Here is a 22,838-nt window from a genome sequence, read left to right as displayed (position 1 = left end):
ATCACTTTCCCTCCGGCGCCCCCTCCTGCTTCCCGTCTCCCCCTCTGTGCTCCCCTGCCCTCTGCAGCCCACACCAACTGCATGGCGGGAAGAATTTCTGGAAGGGGGCCAGATTCGGCTTCAGATCATTTCTCTCCAACACACACTGGCCTCTGAAAACCAGATTCTGTTTGTCATTTGGTCTGCTCTCCCAGTATTGTGTCATTCCGATGGTAATGCTGATGGATTTCAAGCTTGCCTCGTAGAAGAACGCACAAGGTTTTCATAAGCACATTAATCTTAAAAGAAAAACTGTCAGAGGCAAACAATACCCATATGACTGATGCTGTAAAGACGCAACCTAATTCCTAACATCCATTCCCAAAGATTATCTTACAGGGCTTGTGTTGCCGCCTTCTGCTCCCTTCAAACCTGTGTACCTATGTCTCAGGGTTTTCTGGCAACTAGCAAGCTTGCTTTCCACACCAAAAAATCTGGGGATGGAGGGCATGTCTGCTCACTTGCCAAGTCCAAATAATAGGCTTGGTCACATGGCAGTGTAAATAAAACCATGATTACAAGAACTACGTAATTTCATTAGTTTTCACAAAATGTAATATAAACAGTCCTTATGAAAACCAAATTGGAAAATCATTATGCTTCAAGATGAGGGACTTAGCTCCGTAAAACCCTGAAAGCTCATTAACAGATGAGACATGCCACCCAAACTGCTTCCCTCGGCGGAAGTTTCCGAGCTTGCAAACAGACTTGGGCAAGGCCTCTTCCCGTTTTGTCCTGAAGTTAGCAAAAATGTGTGTTATGAATTAAATAGCTGATATTGCTGTAAACGTCATTTGGAAGTGCGCCAGGCCACAATCAAGAACAAGCTAGTAGCTTGTTTTAATTTAATGGTGTTGAAGTGTTCCACTGTAATTAAGCATCTGAAAATTAAATAGAAACAGTCATTATGCTCAGCGATACAAAGCTGCCAGGCTAAAGAATATAAATTATTTCAAATAGAGGCTCCCAAAGAGCATCATGCTGGGTGGGGGGGGGCGGGGTGGTTCTTCAGTGGGGCTGCCCCATCACTGGCAGTTAGGGCCATCAGAAGTAATAGACACAGACAGTTAGTTGGGGTGGGGGGTTTCAGGTCACCAAGAGGACCCTGGGTTTGCTAGCTGCAGTTATATTTGGTTAGCAATCTGGATAAGGTTAGGCTGAGAACCTGGGTGGTCACCCTGCTCCTCCTACAGCTCTGGGCCCATCCACGTCCACTGTCGTGGCTCAGATCTGCAGTGACGGCCTGTTTCAGCACAGCCACTCCTCATGGTGTGCAGAGACGCTCCAGAGTCCAGGTCGCAAAGACCCGAAGCCAATCTTTCAGCTTCCAAGGTAAGAAAGGACAAGCACCTGCCGTAGCTCTCTGTGTACCTTTCACAGACCTGGAAGATCCTTTGGGAATCTAGCAGATGAGAAGATCACTGGTCTTTCTAAAGCTTATGAAACTGTTGTGTATATACACTGGACACTTCCTAGGGTTCAGGAATGTCTATAGGACAGTCTTAAATTTTTAAAAATCTCAGGATTTTAAAAAACTCAGGATTCTTTGTGTATTTGGTACAGGGTCTCACTACACAGCTTGGACTTGTAGTGATCCTCCTTTCTCAGCCTCCCCAGTGCTGGGATTGCAGGTGTGTGCCCCCACGCCCAGTTTCAGTAGCCAGCATGGCACACCTGGTGTGGGGGCCGGCATGGCATGCAGTACCGGCCATCAAACCTGGGTCCTTGTGCTTGCAAGACAGGCCCTTAGACTGCTGAGCCATCTCCCCAGCCCCAGTCTTACGTTTTTTTAAACCCACAACTGAGTCATCGCATTTAGCAGGATGGACAAATATCTGGTTCTGACCCTTCTGCAAGCTAAGCCCGTGGGGACTTTGAAGAAGTCACTGGCCCAGCTGGTGTAAGAATCGAGGTCTTCTGGTTCCAAGCTTAGTGTCTTTCCCAAAATGCTCAGTTGACTCCTGGTAGAAAACAGAGTCCAACTTATTGTGCTACCCTAAGTGATTTTTATTCGACACTAAGTAGCCTGTTGCACAATAAACCTTTATTTATGCCCGAGGATGAATAACAAAGACAACAATGATTTTAGAACTGTTTTAGTTCAATCCTTTGAAAATATGATGAAACCAAAGGATCATCTCCCTAGAAATGCAAGAGGCAGAAATTTCCAATCACTTTCAGAGAATGTGTGGATCTGTGGTCCATCCAGAGGACCCTAGATGTTAAAATGTAATGAAGAGGGAGTGTAGGGCTTACAAGTCATGGGTCCCATCCTCAGGACCAGAAAAATAAATGCAAAGAGTGGCTAATTGACATCTTTAAGTTATACCAGGTCCTCACTTCATAAATTGCTTCCAAGAGTCACCCCAACCAAATAGTACTTTTTAAAATTTCTATTTATTTATTTATTTATTTGTGCCGGGGATTGAACTCAGGATCCTGCGTTTGCCAGGCAAGTGTTTATTCGACTGAGCTATCTCTCCTGCCCAAAATAGTATTTTTGAGACCTCCCCAACATCACCTCTCCTCCTACCAGTTGCCTCCTGCTGGGGGCACCAGCGAGCACTAGTGAGCATGACGTCTTGGGCAGCTAAGGCAAGTCATGAGTCTGGGAGGCTGGCTGCCAGGAGCCAGTCCTGGGAAATCCTAAAAGGCCTGCATGTGAAGTCCTCAAGCAGCCTCAGATTTCCAGAATGGAAGAGAGTGTCCATGCCGCAGGGTTTTCATGTGTTGGATAGCGGAAGAAACCAACGTGCACTCTGGAACCCTTCACCCTGAGCTAATCCCACACCTTTTAATATTGTATTTTGAGGTAAGGTTTGAGTCGTTTGCTTGCCCAGGCTGGGCTCAAATGTGTGCTTCTTCTATCTCTGCTTGCCAGAGTCCTGGAATTCCAAGTGTGTGCCTCCGTACCCAGGGTCAGATGCCAGGTTCAGATCTTGCTCAGCATCGTCCTGGTTGATGTGGCCAGAAATAAGGGTCGCCCATGGCCTGCACTTCTATATCTGTGTCATGGTTTCTCTGTATTAGTTTGTGAGCACTGCAGCAAGATGTTGTGTATAAATCCTCAGCAAGATGCCAGGCAGTGAGCCTCAGTTCCACTCTCAAGGCTGGGGAGGAGCCAATCAGTGTGGAGCACTATGGTACCAGAGTGGGCAACCGCTGTGTTATCTTCAGTTCCTGGACAAAGTTGGATCCTGCTGTGTTTAGTCCCTAAGGGAGAATGTCCTATCTGTGATGTGTTCTTTCTTTTAGGGTGGGATACTGGCCAGCCCATCTCGTTCATCTTTCTGATCTCCAGCTCATGCATCTTTAGGGCAGCGCTCAGAATGGCACAGAGATCACAGTGTTATTCCTGAAAGACTGGCCGTGTTTGGGAATGAAGCAGCGGAAGTCTTAGTCAGCAGTTTGAGTTGATTACACGGTGTGTCTTAGTTATGTTTTTCATTGCTGAGACAAAATACCTGACCCCCAACGTGAAGGGAAGAAAGGTTTATTTAGCTCACAGTTTGTGGAGGTTTCAGTCCATAAGGAAGTGGCTCCAAAGAGGGGCAACGGTTCATGGCACAGAAGACAAAGCAGCAGCAGAGGGGGAAGAGAGAGAGAGAGAGAGAGAGAGAGAGAGAGAGAGAGAGAGAGAGAGAAGCTACTTTCTGTTCCTTATTCGGTATCCAGTCTACTGGGACTGGAGCAGAGCCCATCTAATCAATGCGCTGATTTAGCAGTCACCCCACCCTTAATCCCAGCATTGCAGTATGAATCAATCACACACTCTAGGTTCGGCCACCTCCAAAAGAGACCCATGAGGCCTGAGGCTTTCGGGGACACCTGGACACAAGCCATAGCCCAGTGGTTTATCTTCCTGGGCCCCACACAGCAGGGCTGATAATAGTGCAACTCTGGGTGAGGAGGAGGGGGAGATGGGCCACTGAGAACCTGAGGACAAGCTTGATGATATCTGAGATAAAAAGCAGAGAATGGTTAACTCTCAACAGGCTGCCACAGTCTCATACTCATGTCAGGACCCAACTTAACCCACAGCTGACACCAGATGTGGGGTATTTGGGGAGCAAGCTTGGTTCCTGGGCTGCTGTGGCTCAGTGCTCAAGAAATCCAACACAGGCCTCCCCAAAAATATGTGTGTGCAGGACCAGCTCCCTGGCCTGGAGCAGCTTCTGGGTTGATAGGCATGAGTGAAAAGTGCACCAGAGCGCATGGGCTAAATTATGTTCAAGTTATTTCATCAAGAAATATTTCAGGAGTGGCTTTGTCCGCCGCCGCCTCCTTTCTCCGACTGGTGGGACTCAGTTCGTCCTCTTGTCGCCTCGGGCCCGCCCTCTTTTAGAGACCGAACGCCATGCCTTCAATTAAGTTGCAGAGTTCTGATGGAGAGATATTTGAAGTTGATGTTGAAATTGCTAAACAGTCTGTGACAATCAAGACCATGTTGGAAGATTTGGGAATGGATGATGCAGGAGATGATGACCCAGTTCCTCTACCAAATGTTAATGCAGCAATATTAAAAAAGGTCATTCAGTGGTGTACCCACCACAAGGATGACCCTCCTCCTCCTGAGGATGATGAGAACAAAGAAAAGCGAACAGATGACATCCCTGTTTGGGACCAAGAATTCCTGAAAGTTGACCAAGGAACACTTTTTGAACTTATTCTGGCAGCAAACTACCTAGACATCAAAGGCTTGCTTGATGTTACATGCGAGACTGTTGCCTATATGATCAAGGGGAAAACTCCTGAGGAGATTCGCAAGACTTTTAATATCAAAAATGACTTTACTGAAGAGGAGGAAGCCCAGGTATGCAAGGAGAAGCAGTGGTGTGAAGAGAAGTGAAATGTTGTGCCTGACACTGTAACACTATAAGGATAGTTCCAAATCCTAGTTGCACTGCTCTGTTTATAATTGTTAATATTAGACAAACAGTAGACAAATGCAGAAGCAAAGCAATTGTATTAGCGTAATATTGTCTTCATTGCATGTGTAGTTAGAGCTACAGATTCCAAATCAATGGCTGAATTTCTTCTAGTCTGAGCAAAAGTTGCTGGTTTTCTTTCCTCTGAATAAAACTGAACTGTGGGTTCTCTGTAGAAAGTTGACATTTTGAGCTTTCCCTCTTTTTGTACAGTGATTTCTGCATAGGTTATTGTCCAGTTAACTTTAGTGAGCTTTTCAAAGTTGGCATTGTAAATAAAACAACTTACAAAAAAAAAAAAAGAAAAGAAAAAGAAATATTTCAGGGGGCTGGGGAGATGGCTCAGTAGAATAAGTACTTCCCTGGCAAGCGCAAGGGCCTGAGTTCAATCTCCGGTTCAAAAAAAAAAAAAAAAAAAAGAAAGAAAGAAAGAAAGAAAGAAAGAAAAAAAAAGAAATAGTTCAGGTTAGGCACAGTGTATGCCTCTAATCCCAGCACTCTAGAAAGCTGAAGCAGTAGGATTGCAAGTATCAACTCATCCTGGGCAAGTTAGTGACTTAGTGAGACCCTGTCTCAAAATTGAAAATACAAAGGGCTAATGGTGCAGCTGATTGTTAGGTCTTTAGTTCAAGAAGGAAGGAAGAAAGGAAGGGAGGAAGAAAGGAAGGAAGGAAGGAAAGAAAGAAAGAAGAAAGAAAGAAAGAAAGAAAGAAAGAAAGAAAGAAAGAAAGAAAGAAAGAAAGAAAGAAAGAAAAGGGCCGGGTGACAGCTCATGGGCTGTGGGTTCCAGGGCAGGTCAGCCTCAGTGTGGTCCTCAGGAGGCTTGCACAGCTGTGGTGCCATCATGGTGTAAGGGGGTGCAGGACAGGACCCCTAGGGAGACAGGAAGCAAAGCCTGGAGGGGGCTAGGCTGGTCATTTATAGCAACTTACACTGCGAGGCCAATGCCTCAGTGACTGAGAGCCCCAGCTCTTAACACTCGACCCCAGGGATCAAGATCCTAATGAGTGAACCCATGGGGAACCAACCACAGACAAACAGAGCAACCAGTAAGTGGGCGTTCACAGGTGACTTCCTTCAATCAGGGTTCACACAGTCAACCCTTTCCCTTGGTTAGCCCATCTTCTCAGCCTGCTTTATTTGCGTTCATTTTACTTGTTGTGTATCATACATGTTACTTTTTTCTATCACCACTGACTTCCTGAATATATTTGGTTATTGTTTTGTAACATTTCCCACATGTTGAGTCTGGCTGGTTGCATCCCCATGAGGTCATTTAGGAACCAACTTTATCTTATACTTGCTGTAAGCTGGTCATCAGATCTTAAGTTGTGAGGAGGTTCAAATTTATTCTTTAAGTCTGGGTCTTCCTGACCGTAGAGAGGCATTAAAGGTCTTATATTCTCTCTCTGTCTCTGTCTCTGTCTCTCTCTGTCTCTGTCTCTGTCTCTGTCTCTGTCTCTGTCTCTCTCTGTCTCTTCTCTCTCTCTCTCTCTCTCTCTCTCTCTCTCTCTCTCTCTCTCTCTCATATTTGGCTGTTGTAGGGTCTCAGTATGCAGCTCAGACTCATGGTGATCCTCCTGCTTTCAGCCTCCCCAGTGCTGGGATTACAGGTGTGCACCACCATGCCTGGACTCTGGCCAGCTCAGCCCATCCTGGGGGTGGTGCTGGCGCAGCATGTGCTGCTGGGTCCCTGAACTTGCCTAAGCAGGCACTTTAGTCTGTAAGCTATCTTGCTGGCCAGTTTGTATGTAAAGAACAATTATTATCAGTCATATTGATGGACAGATTTCTGCAGGGCCAAGAAAGGCCTGAAGACAAGCTCAATGCTGACCATGTTGTAGGGGTTGCTAACAGGCCAGTGTTCAAAAAAGAGCCCTCCTAGAGGGAAGCAGGGCAAGATGCAGCTTAAAGGTCACACAAATGAACACCTACACCCTAGGTCTTGGGCCAATAAATTTGCACCCACATGAAGGCCAGAGTTTTGTGTCTGTAGTACAGCATGGCTTGATAGAAAGTAACATTGCTGCTTCTGTGAGTCTAGCCACTTTATTTTGCTTTCTCCCTGAAGCAGTCTGGTGATGCAGTGAATGGCGGGACTCCTCTGGGGGCAGAACACTCTAGAAAGTCAGAACCAGGAAATGGGAACTCTGTCCATTTTGGTGACATCGATCCTGGGCCATGTTCTGAAGGGCTTGGCCATAGGTGCTGCAGAGTAGAGGTAGAGGTGTGTTGGAAGTTGAGACTGGAGAAGAGCGTGCTTACGATGCATTCAGATGGATGCTCTGGGCAACCACTTGATACATGGGAGGAACTATGGGGGGTGGGACACAGGACTAGAGCCTGAAAGAATGGACTATGAGGTATTGGAATGGTCAAACTCAGGGTGACAATATGTTGCAGGTTCCTGTCTCTGGTGGCGCTCTGGAAAGAGACAGCTTCACACTTTACGCTATGTATGGTGGTCAACAAATTAAATGAGTAGAATGAAGCCAGGTAAATGCTACCTGGATAGTTGAGAGAAATCCTTCATTATTATGGAGGAAGGAAGCTTTCCTAGGCATGAGACAAAGCAAAGAATTTGAAAATGTACACTATGGTAACTCTTAAAGAGTCCAGTGATTTTATGCAAAAGCAAAACAAATAGAAAACACCATAAGCAAAGTCAAAGGACAACTAAGAAAATAAAGAAAAACCGGCACCTGATATCAATGATAAAGTGTGAATCTCTATGATACATGAAGATGACTCAGTAATCAGAAAAAAGCCAAAATTACAATATAAAACCAAGCAGAAATTTCGCTGAAGAACTACACAAGGCCAGATGCACGTGGAAAGGTGTGGTGTTGTCACTTTGCCACCTGCAACCTGAAGGAGAAAAGGTACAATTTGGCTCAAGGTTGAGGGGACTCAGTCCATGGTTGCCTAGATCATCCAGGTAACATGATGGAGAGGCCTGGGGGTGGGGAGGGGAACAGCTGCTCGCCTCACAGCAGCCAGGAAGTGGGCAGAGCTGGGGACAAGAAGACACTCTTCCAGCTCACTCCCCCAGGGCTCACCTCCCATCAGGCCCCACCTCCCCACAGCACTCAGCTCTCAGCTCATTTGCTGATGAGTATGGTGTCCCCACGGTCTAAGCACTTTCATACATAGGAGACTTGGGGACATATTAGGCCTCAACCATAACAGATCTTCATGTGTGAGAAATGAGTACCCAAACTGCATTACTATCCCACCTACCCAGTATTGGTTTGGCTTAAAAACAGGGTGCGCTGGGAGCTCAAAGTGGTCCTCCCTCTGCAGAGCACTATTTGGCAATAGTTAGAAAAATTACTAAAGCATATTCTTTGGCACCACAATCTCACTTCGGGAATTTAGCCACAGATACGCACCTGTGGCCACAAAATAGCCGAAGACCGAACACAGTTGAAAGGCTGAATAAATGTGTTACCTAAAACAGTGAAGCATGCAGTAGCTATTCCAAAAGGGCAGGAGGCGCATGAGGAGCTAGTGTGGAAAGGTGGCCGTGGGCAGAACAGTATGATGCCTTTTGGGTAAGAAAGGGAGAAAAAAAGATGGACTTTTATTTGCATATATTTGCATTAAATGCTATAAGAGAACCTGATGCAAGTGGGTCTTTGAGAGAAACGCAGCAGTGGGTTGTGGATCCAAACAAGCCCACTGTGCATCCTGGACCCTTGAATTCCATGAATACACAATCCACTCACAGGAAATAAAATTTATTTACTTACTTATGCATTGTTTTATTTTTTTTTTTGTGCCTTTGGGGGGCCTTTGGTATGCTGAGAAAGTGTTCTACCTTAAAGCTGCACCTCCAGCCTTAAGAAATAAACGTTTAAAACATGAAAAGATACTGGTTTTGGGATGTACATCTTCTTCAAGGAAAGGGGGCTAGGGGGCTGGAGAGATGGCTCAGTGGTCTAAAGCACCTACTTGGAACAAGCTTGGCAAAGCATCAGGGACCGCGGTTCGATCCCCCAGCACCACATGCCAGCCAGCCCCGCCCCCTGGTGGGCTGAGCTGGCCACACACACACACCCCACTCTCTCTCTCTCTCTCTCTCTCTCTCTCTCTCTCTCTCTCTCTCTCTAATAAATAAAAAAAGGGGGCTAGGGGCCGGGGGCCCCAGACATGACCAGAAGCCAAGGTTATGGAAAACCCTCTCAGCAGAAAGCACTCCCAGGGAAGCAAGTGCCACACTTCTGAGGGACAACAGAAGAAACGTGTTCTGGGAGGTGGCGTGTGAACTGCTGCAGACAAAGGTCAGCCAGGAAGACAGAAAAGACAGACACACGGGGGTGTCATCTCAGGCTGTGGGTGCGGCTGGGAGTGCCTCCACCATGAACAGTGGGGGTGGGGCAAAGGCTCAGTGTGCAGAGGGGGAGCGCAAATGTGTTGTGGGTGGGGGACGCCTGCCTTTGAGCTAGTGAAGCCATAGCAGGGCCCTCGGAACCGCATTTCCACTTATCCCAGGGACCCCAGACTACCGGTCCTGAGCCGGCCGCTGTGGTGCTGGACAATGGGAACTCGTACTCACCGTCTGTGAGTGGGTACTGCCCAGGGAGAAGGGTTTGGCATCAGTGGCCAAGGCGATATGCCAAGAGCAGTATCAGAGGCTCCACCAGGAACAAGTTCCAGCCAGAAGGTTATTCTGGTGGGGGTGTGGCCGATGTTTACATAAGAGGCAGGAAACCCTAGGCTGGCCCCCAAGGCATGGATCCACCTAGAGGGTGGTGCAGGGGGAGCCAGGCATCTGGAAAAGGCTGCTGGGGGCTGGGGTGACTGTGATTCCAGCCTGCGCTGCAGGAAAAGCTTCAGTGAGTGGAACTGATCCAATGCTGAAGGTGAGGCAGGGTCACCAGGTGACCAGAGAAAAAGACCTGGGAGAAAGCGGCAGCCCTGATGCTCCTGTGCCTGTGGCATGGGGAGGGACACAGACAGCTGGAAAGGTGGCATCAGGGTTCTGGGAAGAAGCAGCAGCTGCAGGGAGAGGTTGGCATGGTGGGGGCCATGGCCGGGTGCAGTAGGTACTGATAAAGAAGGTGGCAATCAGGAGACACAGGGAGCAATCCATCATCAGGTGCAGAGTGAAGGAGGCCCCCTCTTGAGAGAAGAGGACAAAAACTGTAAGACTCAGACCCTAGAGGCCAAAGAAAGCCAGGAGAGGCTGCATGTACTCTGACCTGGCCAGGGACTCACGGAACCCAGTGGGAGAGGCCAGCTGAAGCTGGGTTGCAGGGGTGGGAGACATGGGGAACTGTCCTCCCTGAGGCCTATTAGAGGTGTGGGCAGGGGAGGGCAGCCAGAGGTCTGCAGGGAGCAGGGCCAAGGCGTCCAGCAGCTATGAAGCTGGGCTCGCCACCTCCCAGCTAACCTGTCACCCACACAGCCACAGGGTGGGCCTGGCCCTTTATCTGCGGACGCCTCCACCCCACCCTGCCAATACTGGTAGCTGGGAGAGGCTGAAAGGCAGGCATGGACAGAGTGAAGCCAAAGCTAAAGGAAGCAGAGGAGATTCTGTTTGGACCAGCAGTCCCAGGACCCTGCCCCAGTCTCCTCCTGCTTTGCCTCCTTCAGCTGTCCCTGCAACTGCTCCCAAGACTGGGTGTTTTGAGGGGCAGGAACAAAAGAAGAAAGAGAAACTTGTAAAAGTACAAAGTGTGCTTGGAATGTATATGTATATATTTGTTATAGGGTCTCACTATGAAGCTCAGACTTGTAGTGATCCTCTTTTTTGAGCCTTCCCAGTGCTGAGGTTACAGGCATGCACCACCACACCCAGACTCACTGGCTGGAGCAGCATGCCCTAGGGCTGGGCTGGTGTGGCATGTGGTGCTGGGGATCGAACCACAGTCCCTGCACTTGCCTAAGTGGGAGCTTAGTCCACTGAGCTATCTCACTGACCCTATTTGGAGAATATTTGACACTTTAAAAATATTACAGTAAGCGACACACTGCCACAACACAGTGCCCTCATAACAGTCCTCCTATTTTGCGCACACTTATCCCATCCTCCTGGCCACTTTTTGCGGCAGTTCTGGAAGCCTTTTGTGGGTGTCTCTAGTTGCTCTGTCTGGGCTACCTCAAAGCTCTGAATCCTTTCAAAACATTTCTCTTTCATGGCAAATTTTGACTTTGAAGAGGAGCCAGAGGTCAGCCGTGCTAGATCTGGTGAAGAAGGCAGATGAGGACACAGAGTCCTGCATTCAGGAGCCTGCCTTTCTGTTGGATGATACTGGGCAGCAGCATTCACCATGCTGTTGATGGCGCCTCATAAAGACACCCATACAAAAGGACTTTCAGAACAGCTTTGGAAAGTGACAAGGAGGATAGGACCATCGTGTTTGAAGTGAGGGGAAGATTGTGAACCAAAAGCAATGTGTCTTTTACTGTAACACAAATTTTAAATTAAAACATCCACTGTGTATTTGGATCATCTTGTACAACTCAACTCAGGAGAGCTTTGTAAAACAATAAGCTCCCGGGAGCCTAGCAGGCTGTGGCTTGCAGAAATCCTGCCTTGGTGAAAAACTGGGATCATTTACAGTTGGTGATGAAAAGACCTGCCCGGGCACCTTCTTGGCCCACCGCTCCTGACTCTCTGCTTCTTCTTGATTGCTTCCCTAGTTGGTTTTAAGAACAATGACAATTCTATATTGCAGTGTATTTAAATATTCTATTATTAGAATTATACAATACTATTGTTACTTTAAAATAATAATTTATTGAGCTTTTGCTGTAATAAATGTACTGGCTTTGTGCCTAGCATCTTACCTTCCCAGTCTCATTAACTCCTTAGATGTCCCCAGGAAGTGGGATCTAGGTGACCCCATTCACAGGCTCAGGTGCAGAGGTCCCAGAATGGAAAGGGTGGAGTCAAGAGTCACCCTACACCGGCTTCTGAGCCTCTCTTTGCCTGTCTCCTGGTTCCTCTTCCCTGCCTCCCCCACCACACTCAACATGGGGTCCTGCTGTCCTCCTACGGGTGGAATTCAGTCTGGCTATCCTTCAACATCGTGGCTGTGCTCTCCACCTTCTCCCTCCTGGACAACCCTTCCTGTGCCTCCTGTATGCTCTGAACCCCAACCTCTCACAGCCATCTAACTTTCAAAGTCCCCATTGGAGGCAAACCACAGTCCCCGTGACCCTGGCATGTGCGGCTCCCAGTGAGCTCTAGCTCCAGAACCCAGTGTGAGGATTATAGGCTCCTGCTGCCTCAGGCACCCCTGATACCCAGAGGTGAACTCCTGCTCCCCCAGGTTGGAGGCTCAGCCCTGGGCCCAGGAAACCAGTGTGACATTTGTGACATCTTCTATGCTCTTTGTCAAGTGGACAAAAAAGCCATGACTCTGTAGCAGGAAAAGTGCATGCATTGGAAACGCAGCCAGACCACATTTCCAGGCTCTCTGCTTGCCCCAGAGCCTCCCACTCCACACTACATGCTTGCTCTGGCTTCCCAGATTCTAAGTGCCCGAAGCTAATCTGATGTGGCTCCTGCTGACGCTCTGCCAGCGCCTCCTTGCCCTGCGGGCCCCAAAACCAAATCATTTCCTTTTGTGGAGGACCCCTACCTGCTTAGAGCAAGTCCCTTCTCAGGGTGAGGGGATAGCAAGTGGTGGGAGCTGGCCTGGCCTCTGCCCTGTGTGATTTGGTGGCAGTGACAGAGGTTACCTCTGCAGCAAGGGAACGATACATCTAGCACAGAGAGCTCTGTTCCCAGCTGGAGATTCGGCCCCAGGAGCTGCCCCAGGGGAGGATGGGGCAGGCAGCTGGCTTCCAGGAATGTTCTTTGATTAGCAGCTACAAGGGAGGAGCAGCAGGAACAGGAGAAGTTGGACCTCAGTGAGCCCAGGTGGAGCTGAGGCCTGGAATGACCTCCACTGAGGCTGTCATTGGATGTGGTACTTCTCCCCCCCCCCCCCCCCGCAGGAAGGACAACTGCTTTTTTGGGTAATGTGGTTCTCCGTAGCCAAGGACAATGGAAGGCTGCTGATCAGCACAAATTGTGGGGTAATGAGCATCTTAGTACTTATAGGGAATGAACCAGGCAGCACCCAGTGGTTTCCACTATAGGAAGAGCCTGCAGCCTGCAGCCCCCCCCACACACTTGCTGGAGGCCATGAGATTAGTAAAGTGCCCTTCCTGGCCAATATGGTACTGGTGACTGTAGAATGGCTATTCTCCGAGTACAGCCTTGTCATGATAGAAGACTACACTCAGCGAAAATCTTGCATTTGAAGCACGGAACGGGGGTAGGTTAAGAACGCAGGTTAACCATGACAGATGTGAGCTTTAGGGAAATGACCATGTGTGATGGGTGAAAGAGCCAATCCCCACCTGCAGTAGGGACCTCTCTGTCTACACAGAGCCTGCACCTGAGCCCCAGGCCTAAGCTTATTCCTGGCACCAGGCCCTTCCCCCAAGGCAGCACTCAGGGAAAGAACGCGTTCAAAAGCCAAACAAAGAAAGAAAAGACTCCACTTAGGACAGAAAGGGCAAGAAAGTGAGCACAGAAGAACAAGATCTTCTTTACTCTGGCAAAGGAAGAACTCAAGTTTTCAAGGCCAGCATGGGAGCAGACCATGGTCCCTGCGAGTGTGGCAAGAACCAGTATCCACCTAGAGACTGGATCTGGGCTTCCTTCTTAGGCCAGAAAGTGTTCTGCTATTCAGTATTCCTGTCCTTCACCTCCTGGGTGGGTACACTGCTGATTCTGTCTCCAGAGCCCCAGGAAGTATCTCAGAGCCACAAAGGAATGTGACAAACAAGCCAGGAAAGGGCTTAAAACCTGCTTCCTCCTCAAAACAGACTGTGATCCAGCTTGATTTGTAAATAGTTCTGTTATCAAATCATCTCCTGATGTCTAACTGGTATCCTTAACAAGAGACCAAAATGCAAATGCATGAATCTTTTGAAAATGTAGAAAAATGAGACAAGGAGATCCTGTCATTGTTTTACCACCTCTGGTCCTGCAGCATTTTCTGTGAGGTCATCTGACCCTTGCTGTGGCCCTTACTGGCTCACAGATGTGGCCACCAGACTCGCTGAGGTCAGGCTCCAGGAGGAGTGAAAGCGTGGATTCTAGCCTCAGAGTTTTGAGCTAATAAAAATCCTAGACTTGTCAATATTTTGAGTTGGAGGTCCCTATGCATTTTGGACCCCATAGATACTGAGCCTTAGACTACGTAGATGCTGAGCATACTAAGTCCACAGTCACAGGCACACACATGTGTGCACACATGCTTTTGCCATGGGGAATAGTTCTGATCGCACCTGATCACATATGTCTCCAGCCTTTCCAGCAGTTTTAAAGTTTGCTGGCCATGCAAGAGAAGCTCTAACAGCATAGCAAGGGCGATGGACTCACCTCCGTGCTACAGGGAAGAAGGCCAGCTTGAGTCTAAGGCTTCCAGCTCAGAGGTGTGTAAAACACCCCCGAGCCCCACTGAAGGTCTCTCTCCAGTCAAGGGGCTGCTGCACGCCAAGCCCCGCTGCTCCCAGGGTCCCTCTTCTAGTCACCTGCGGCTGCTCAGAGGGAAAACAAGATGAAAGTGCCAGATTTGTTCTGCCTGAATCAGCCTGGTGACATCACAAACACAAACACGTGTCCAGCACATGCGATCGCTGCCCTGCACACAGCCACCGGGTTATACTTTGTGTAGCATCATTGCAGGAAAGATTACACCAGGAAGTGTGGAGGTGATTCCTCAAAGTCCAGTGGACTGCACCCTGCTGGTACTGCGGGCCAAGCAGCACACCCTGCCCTGTTGGCCTAGGAGGCAGCGAGCCACTGGGAGGGCATCTCAGACAGACAAGTATAAATTCAGCTGTCCACTCTGCCGGGGGCTAAAAACCTCGGAACCTGTCAAAGTCCATTTTCTCAACATTTGTGTACACACTGTCTCCGCGTTGTCACCCACTCTGCACCTCTTCCCGAAATCTCAAGCCACTGTACATACAACCCAGCACAGGAATGATGTGAAGAAGCACCAAATAATTTAAGGACATTTCTGTTTTCATTGTCGTTGTTTTTAATATTAATTTGCTTTACCTTTAAATTATTGAATGGTACCTTTCAAAAAGGAATAATTTTATTCAAGTAAATGAACATGAAGAGTTTTATTTTTACAAGACACTTTTAAAAAGAAGTAGGGTTTAGAAAACGCACATTTCCAGAGACTCTCATGTGAGATTTTTAAAATAAACACGACTCAGAAAGGTGGGTGTGGTGGTGCACACCTGAAATCGCAGCTACTCAGGAGGCGGGGAAGGAGGATTGCAAACTCAAGGGCTGCCCGGACAATTTAGGAGGGGTACTTCTGTCAAAGTTTAAAAAACCTTAGAAAGGGCTAAGGGTCTAGCTCATACTAATATGGCAAATCAAAAGACTTATAAGCCATGTAAAAATGATTGAGTCTGAGTGGGGGGGGGGGTTGCTAATGATATTTCATAGCTAAAAAAAGATTGTATAAACCGTGTTATGCAAGCCTGCCCTTTTTTATTTTAAAGAGGAAAAAACCCTTCAAAATATCAAAACAAGATAACACAAGGGTAGCAACGGTTAATACATTGCATATTGTCGTCTTTAAATTAGTTACTCAAAGTATAAGGTATCATTATTTAATTAGACTGGTGAAAAAACTGTGGAAATCAGTGTGGAGATTCCTCAAGAAACTAGGAATAGAAGTCCCATTTAATCTAGCTATTGCCCTTCTAGGTATCTTCCCAGAAGAATTAAAAGCTTGACTTTTCAAAGCTTCACGCATAAAGATCCTGCCATGAAAAACTTACTCCCAAGCTTTCTGAGAACTTGTTAAAAAAAAAAGGGAGGGGGTTATATTTAGGAATATGCTTAAGTTTGTAAAACAGTAAAAATCAAATAACAGTTTGGATATTATTATCACCAAATAAGTCTAATGAGGAGATTTTTTGTTTGTTTTTTTGACGCGAGACTTTAAAGCGGGTGAGTGCGGGTGTTTACTTCCCGTCTCTGCCTCCTCCGGTGCTTGTTACCCTCTCAAGGGACACTGATGGCTCTGACAGGATCCCAGGTCCACCTCTGGGAGCTCTGCAGCCAGCACGGCCAGGGCGTGAACGACAGCTTTCCTCCCCCTCCTGGGGTATGGTAATTAAAGGACTCTAACTGCCGAATTGATCACGGAGATGTTGAATCCCCCAGAGACGTTGAATTCCCCGAGGAGTCTGGAGAATATTCGTATTTCCCAGATGCCATCAGGGGCTTGAGGGTGGGTCCGGGGCTGTCTTGGGTCTGGAGACTTGTGTTATTTAACAATCTTGAGACTCCTTTCCACCTCCCCCATGGTATGCGGATCCTAACTCGCTGGGGGCCCCTGTTTGTAATTCATCCTCCTCCACTCCCTCCACCCCCCTCCGCTCTTCCTGCAGTGTCCTTGCTGCCCCCAAGCTGCCCCCTGCTCCCTGGGCAGATGGGTCTGTTTAACCATTAGGCAGGGAATACCTGAGGAATGCAGGAACACTGAGGGGTGTTAGGGTGGAGGGGTGTTAGGGTGATGTGGGAGCAGATTGCTCCAAGAGGAGCCAGAGTGTGCCGGCGGCGAAAGGCTGCCCTGGGAGTGGACCAGCACAATTCTTCCTGGATCTCACCAGCCTTTCCTCTCATGTCCTGGCAAACAGTTGCCGAGCAAACAGTCCCTTCCCCCTGAGTTTGTCCTAAAGCAAAGATTCTCAAACATTAATGCCCATTAGAGTTACCTGGTAGTTCTTTAAAAAACCCCGACCCCTAGAATACGGCTCACACAAATTCAGTCCATCTCTGGGGCCTGGACCCAGGCCGGAGGTTGTTCTAAGGCTCCTCTGTGATTCCAGCCCTGTGGAGAAGCAGTGATTCTGAAAGAACCGCATGCAGAAGCAGGATGGGCTGATGGCGTCTCTGTTCAGTGACAGTAAGACTGAATGTTGATGCTAGATGTCTGTGCAGCCACCTTGCTGTGGCGCTGGGGACAATCTCCCGCCCCACGAAGGTGGTGGTGCGGGCCTTTTCCTGTGTGCAATCTGCCAACCCTGTCTAATATTTTCCATACTAGGCAATGAGATCACAAACTCCAAAACACTAAATCAAAACCGGAGGCATTACGGGTCTTCAATAAAACTCCCTAGCCCATAGATGGGGCGGGGGAGAAAATTAAAACCATCACCGAACTGTGGACGTATTTCATATACATAAATATAAATACATGTGTGTGGATAGACGGACATGCAGCAGGCATTGGGATGTTGCAGCAATCCAGGAGGGAAAGATGTCCAGGGATAATTAGATAAAAGCGATGGACCGAGCCGGTAGCAGAAGGCTGTCCACAAGTAAACATCCCCTTCATGCCTTGAAGAAAGTTCCTCATGAAAGACAACTGATTTCCCAATGACTGCCATCCATTGATGGAAGAAATAACAGAGATTTGCTTAGGAGAAATTAAGTGAAGAAAAGAAAGAGAGAAAGAAAGAAAGAAAGAAAGAAAGAAAGAAAGAAAGAAAGAAAGAAAGAAAGAAAAAGAAATTAAGTGAAGAGAACACACAGTTTCAGAGGCCTTCAAGACTTCTGGGCTTACACTAAACATTCCGACCACAGCTCAGGAACAAAGCTTTTCTTCTAAAGTTGCAGCATTTCTAAGTAACATGAAGAATGAAATTGTTAAAATCTAAATCTGATTGGAATTTCAACCATGGAAGAAAAGGGTGAGAGAAAAGGGGGCACTTCTGGGGGCATCCAGGTGCCATCCCCCTGCAGGTTTCAGTTCTCCTGGGAAGAACTGTTATTGAGAAGATTGTTCTGCTAAACCAAATGCCCCATCCCCCTGTCCAGGGTTCGAATTAGGGTCTCTCTCTCTCTCTCTCTCTCTCTCTCTCTCTCTCTCTCTCTCTCTTTCTGTGTGTGTGTGTGTGTGTGTGTGTGTGTGTATGTGCACGCGCACATGCGCGCGCGCTAACCACTGGGGAGGACTGGTCTTCGCTAAAAATTGGATGAAGGCAAGTAAACAAGCCATCCTGGAGACAAAGGGAGTTAGCATCTCCTGGGCATCTTCCAGCTCCTGTCAGTGCCAGAGCAGAAAAGCCTCCCGTCTGCCGCGTTGTCCTTGCTTTCAAGGGCAGCGTGCTTAGAGCTGGTTCCAATTAGGCTAGGCCAGGACAGACTCCTCCATCATACACATGTCCATACTTGCAGGGGACCTCGCCCACTCCCACCCTTGCCTTTGCAGGTCTCATCATAGTCACCCTCACCCTTCCTTCAGCAAATGCCACTTCTGTCCTTTGCAAACCAAACCCAAAAACAAAACCTGCCTTCCTGTGGCTCCCTTGCACACTTGCATGCCCCTCATCCTGAGTACCCAGGAGATATGCCTCATGGACAGTTTAAGTTTTCCAAATATTTCCATTTTAATATCAGCACTGCCACATAAACAGTGTTGAGAGCTACCTGCAAAGGTGGAATTTTGACCACTGCTGCTTCTTCTTCTTCTTCTTCTTCTTCTTCTTCTTCTTCTTCTTCTTCTTCTTCTTCTTCTTCTTCTTCTTCTTCTTCTTCTTCTTCTTCCGCAGAACCAGGGATTGAACTCAGGTCCTTGTGCTTACCAGTGAAGTGCTTATTCCACTGAGCCATCTCCCCAGCCCTGCCTGGAGTCTTCTGCAGGATGTTTAGGTTGTTGGAATGAGGTGAAATAGCTTTAATTGCACCATATTGGTAATTCTCTACAAGAAGAAACCAAAGCTAGTTGTTGGGGGAAAGCAGGGGGACAGGGCAGTGGATCCAGCTGGTGCAAGGTCTGTACTCAAGGATGACACAGGGCTTCTCAAAAGCTCAGAGCAACACTTCCTGCCTACACAGGGCGGTAGCCCCCTGTCGTTTATGTTATCACCTAAACACCACCGCTGCCACCACCACCACCACCACCACCACCACCGTATAGTGCTTCTACTCTGACAGCACTGTTGTAAATGCTCTAGCCAGGTCCTCACACCCTGGGTAGAAAGTATCTTAGATCTTCCTTTGTGATCTCAATTTCCCCTTCTAATTCCAATGTGGGTTTCATGGTTAATCTGTTTTCTGTTTGGTTTTTTCTCCTTTTGTCTCTGAACGGAATCAAGGAATCCTGGACACCCACTATTTTGTTTATCACACAAAAATATGGATTTAGTCCTGCTTATTCATTTCATTTGAGGAAAATAACAATTTTTCTTTGCTTCTTTGGCTGCTCTGCATTTCCAAGGACACTGCTGAGGGGGTCTGTAACCAAGGTTCGAAGAGGCTGCCTCAGCCCAGTTAAGCTAGCCAAATACTTTAAGACCTCAGGCCAAGTGGAAAACGTTGGGGGAAAAGGGGGCCCTGGCCCCCAGCGGCCCAGTAGCACTTCTTGTTCTTGGGGCTGTGTTTTAATGCCGAAGGGCACCAGTCTGGGGCGCTTTCATTTGGCATCTGTTGAGTCAGTGACTTTGGAAGGTGCTGCACAAGGGTCCACCTTCCTTGGTAAAGTAGGGAGAGTGCAGTGGCTTCCAGCAGAGGTCTGCTTCTCAGCCCCTCTGGGCGAGTTCTTCTCCCTCTCTGCCCCTCTCCTCACCATCCTGGCCACTTCCCAGTGGTTTTCTTGCAGGAATACAATTCCCTTATCTCAGCTCTTCTTTGGGAAATTTTCTCGGTTTTTTCAGCTGTTCTATAAAATGTCTTCTTACTCTTTTAAAGAGTGGTATGGAAGGATTTTCTTTGCAAAATTGTGTATGTGGTCGAATGTCACTGCACCCCCATGCACAAAATTCACCCACAGCCTGAGCTGGTTTTTTAAAAGGTAAAGTCCAAAAATGTAGAAGTTGACTTATTTCGAACCCCAAGACTCACTGTGCTCTTAAAAACTGCAAAAGTGTAGCGGCCCACGCGTGGAAGCCACCGAGATGTGGCTGGAAGCAGGAGGGTGGCGAGACCTGACCGAGGTTGGATCCAGACTCGCGGCTTCTTCTGCGCCCTGGCTGTGGTTCTGCTCTCGGATCCTTCCCCGCAAAATCGAAAGGCGAACCTGAGCTACCCGAGTCGGACTTTCATTGGCTCGGTCGGTTTTCTCCCGGAAAGCGTGCGACCAGCCTGGGCTCCGTGAAGAGCCTAGATTGTCGCATGTTTTATTTTGCCACCAAACTCGCTGCCCCATCAAAGAGCGCCACCAAAAATCCAAGCGACGCGGAAGACATGGAGTGGGTGCTACTTTCGCTCCCCGGAGACCTGGCTGCCCTGCCGAGCTTTGAGGTGCTGGGCGGCTCCTGGCTAAGGGGGACTCCCGGCTTCATAGTCTCCAGCCCCAGGCCCCAGAAAGGCAGACACCCCATTCGCGTCTGCTAGGGAACACCCCTGTGACACCCAGACGGCCCCTTCTCGCCCTACTCCAGACACCTTGGCCGGTTCCAGAGATGATGCGAGGACCCTCAGCCCACGTCCCACCACTGTACGCTCCAGCCCTAGCCGGCGAGCCTTTCCAGGGCGCAGGGACCGCAGTTCCCAGCCCGGCCATGCAGCCCCGCGGCTCCGCGAGCTCCTCACCTCTCGCTCGGCGCTGGCCAGCAGCTGCCAGTCCAGGACGGACCGGTCCTCCCGGGAGGGAAGGTCGTCCACACGCTCCTGCAACCCTATTTCTGGCCACCTCGCCTTGTGCAGTACGCAGCGCGGGAACCTGTGGAGCCCGGCCCGGGGCCGACAGGGGGCGACAAACTGTAAGGTTTTCCAGGTGCCTGGCTGGGCCAAACGCCTGCGGCTGGTATGGTCCGGACTACGCCCGTGCAGGGCACCAGAGTTGCCGGTCCCCGAGTATAAGCCCCGTGCTTCCCTCGGCCTCTGTCCAGCAGAGCACCTTCCCCGGAGCGAAGGTGTGTTCGGCACTGCACCTGGTGCATGGAGAGCTGGCAAGGGCCAGCTGTTAAACTTGCTCTATTCTCCCTTCCAGCGTCCTGAGTCCTCACACACAGAGGAGAGAAGTGGCTTCAGCTGCTTCTCCATGGTCCTGGATGCCCGGATGCAGATCTCAGCGAGGCCATGGTGTAGGAACCCTCCTTTCTCAGAATACCTTTCCTGACTTGAAAGCAGGACATATTTAGATCAGGGGCGCAGAGGTTCCAGAATACTCAGAGAGAACCTAGAGCAACCCTGCTCTCCAAAGCCTCCACGGCCTGGTCTCGCCACGCCCTGCGTGCTCTCATCCCGTGCACAATACGTCGCCAGTCCAAGTGGTCTCTGGGGTCTCTGTCCAGCGCCAGACGGACCTAGCCTTTCATGTGGTCACTCGCTTTCACAGGGCGCTGACCTCAAATCCTCTTCTCTAGTCCCCAGACCACTCCTAGGCTCCCAGGATACCGGATTCTGCATCCTACATAAGGAAAGGTCCTCAGCCCTTCCCAAACTGGATTTTCTTGATTCTTGCAGAGGGCTCCAGCTCCAGCCCCTGGGGGACCTTGCGTGATCTCCAGTAGACCCAAGGAGAGCACAGAACAGCCTAGCCCCTGCATTAGGGAAAGCTGCCAGCGTTGCTCGTGAGACTGCCTAGTAGGGGAAAGGGCCTGGCCACGTGCATAGGGTCTCTGGGGCCTGGGTCTGTGGAGTCCCCCTACAGGAGCTGTGTCTTCCCTTCTGAGAGACCTGTGAGCTTCCAGGAGACCAGACCTAGGACTCCAAGCTGTACTAGACTCCATTCAGGCTGTCATCCTCCTGCAGTTGGACACCTCCTGGTTGCTTTTAGGCTCAAAATCCCAAGATTCCCTCTCCCCCTTTGGTCCCCTCTGTGACTCTGGCAGCCTGGGAAGTGCTGAAGTGTGTGGTGGGTGCAAAAACAGTTGGCATCTCATGCCAGGGTCAAATAGTTCAGTGCTGTGCAACACCCCTGCCCTTAACCACTTGGGAGAGGACCTTTCCATGGTGGGTGGGGGAGGCTGGGTGGCCTGGGTGAGTGGGAACCTCTTCTGCATCCTAGCACTCCTTGCGGACTAGTGACAACAGGTAGTGACAACTTCCTCCAGAGTCCTGGCTCACCTCCAGAGAGGCTCAACCTCTGGTGGGTGGGCTTCGCTGCAGGAGGCAGAACCCAGGTGCCTTTCCAGGGAGGTGAAATGACCCCACCACTGCAGGAGGTAGGTGGCCCTTAAACGCTTGAAACCGGATGTTCTGGTAGCAGAACTGGGGAATGACCGGAGGTGGGGCACCCTGTTACAGGGGCAAACTGTCTTCCTCTACCGTGGTCCTGCCACAGAGGACCTGGATTCTTGACCCCTCTCTTACTTGCTACTGGCCAGGGAGGGGAAGTTGAGGCAGGCACCCCCTAAACACTTTGCTATGATCAACTGTCATCTTCTGGTGGCTTATTAATAATGATGGCAGAAGTGGAAATAAAAGTAAAACCAAAAGTAGAATTAGTGTTAGTACTAAGTGCTGTATAATCCTTTTAAAATGACCTTCCCACCATTCCCAAAGCTGGAGGCAGGAGGGTGCCCAAAGATCGTCATAGGCGCAGCTGGGTTGGGGACGGTTGTGTTTGTGGAGTGCGTTGGGGGGGTCAGAGGGCGTGGAGAAATCGGATGGGAGGAAGACACTCCGGAGGGTAGCGGTAGGGGCGGGGAGGGGGCGCCCCGCGCAGTGACGGGAACCAATGAGCTGCCAACTCGCGCGTCTGCGGCGTGACCGCAGAGATTGACGTGGAGGACACGTCAAATTGATTCCCGCACGCGGCAGCTTCCCGGTCAGACGAATTTCTCCCAATCGGATGAAGTTCACCCTGGGCCTGGGGTCGCAGGCGTGGAGAGTATCCTGGGCACGGGCTGCGGCGGCGGCGGCGGCGGCGGGTCCCCGGGCGG

General features: G+C 49.4%; 1 pseudogene; it reads left to right on the top strand.

Annotated features, from left to right (window-relative positions):
• Positions 1-4,371: 4,371 nt before the first annotated feature.
• LOC101566701 lies at positions 4,372-4,978 on the top strand (annotated as a pseudogene).
• The last annotated feature ends 17,860 nt before the right edge of the window (positions 4,979-22,838 follow it).

This window comes from Octodon degus, unplaced genomic scaffold (assembly GCF_000260255.1).
Source record: "Octodon degus isolate 3935 unplaced genomic scaffold, OctDeg1.0 scaffold00073, whole genome shotgun sequence".
In the NCBI taxonomy this organism is placed as follows: Eukaryota; Metazoa; Chordata; class Mammalia; order Rodentia; family Octodontidae; genus Octodon; species Octodon degus.
This window is presented reverse-complemented; position numbering and strand designations above follow the sequence as displayed.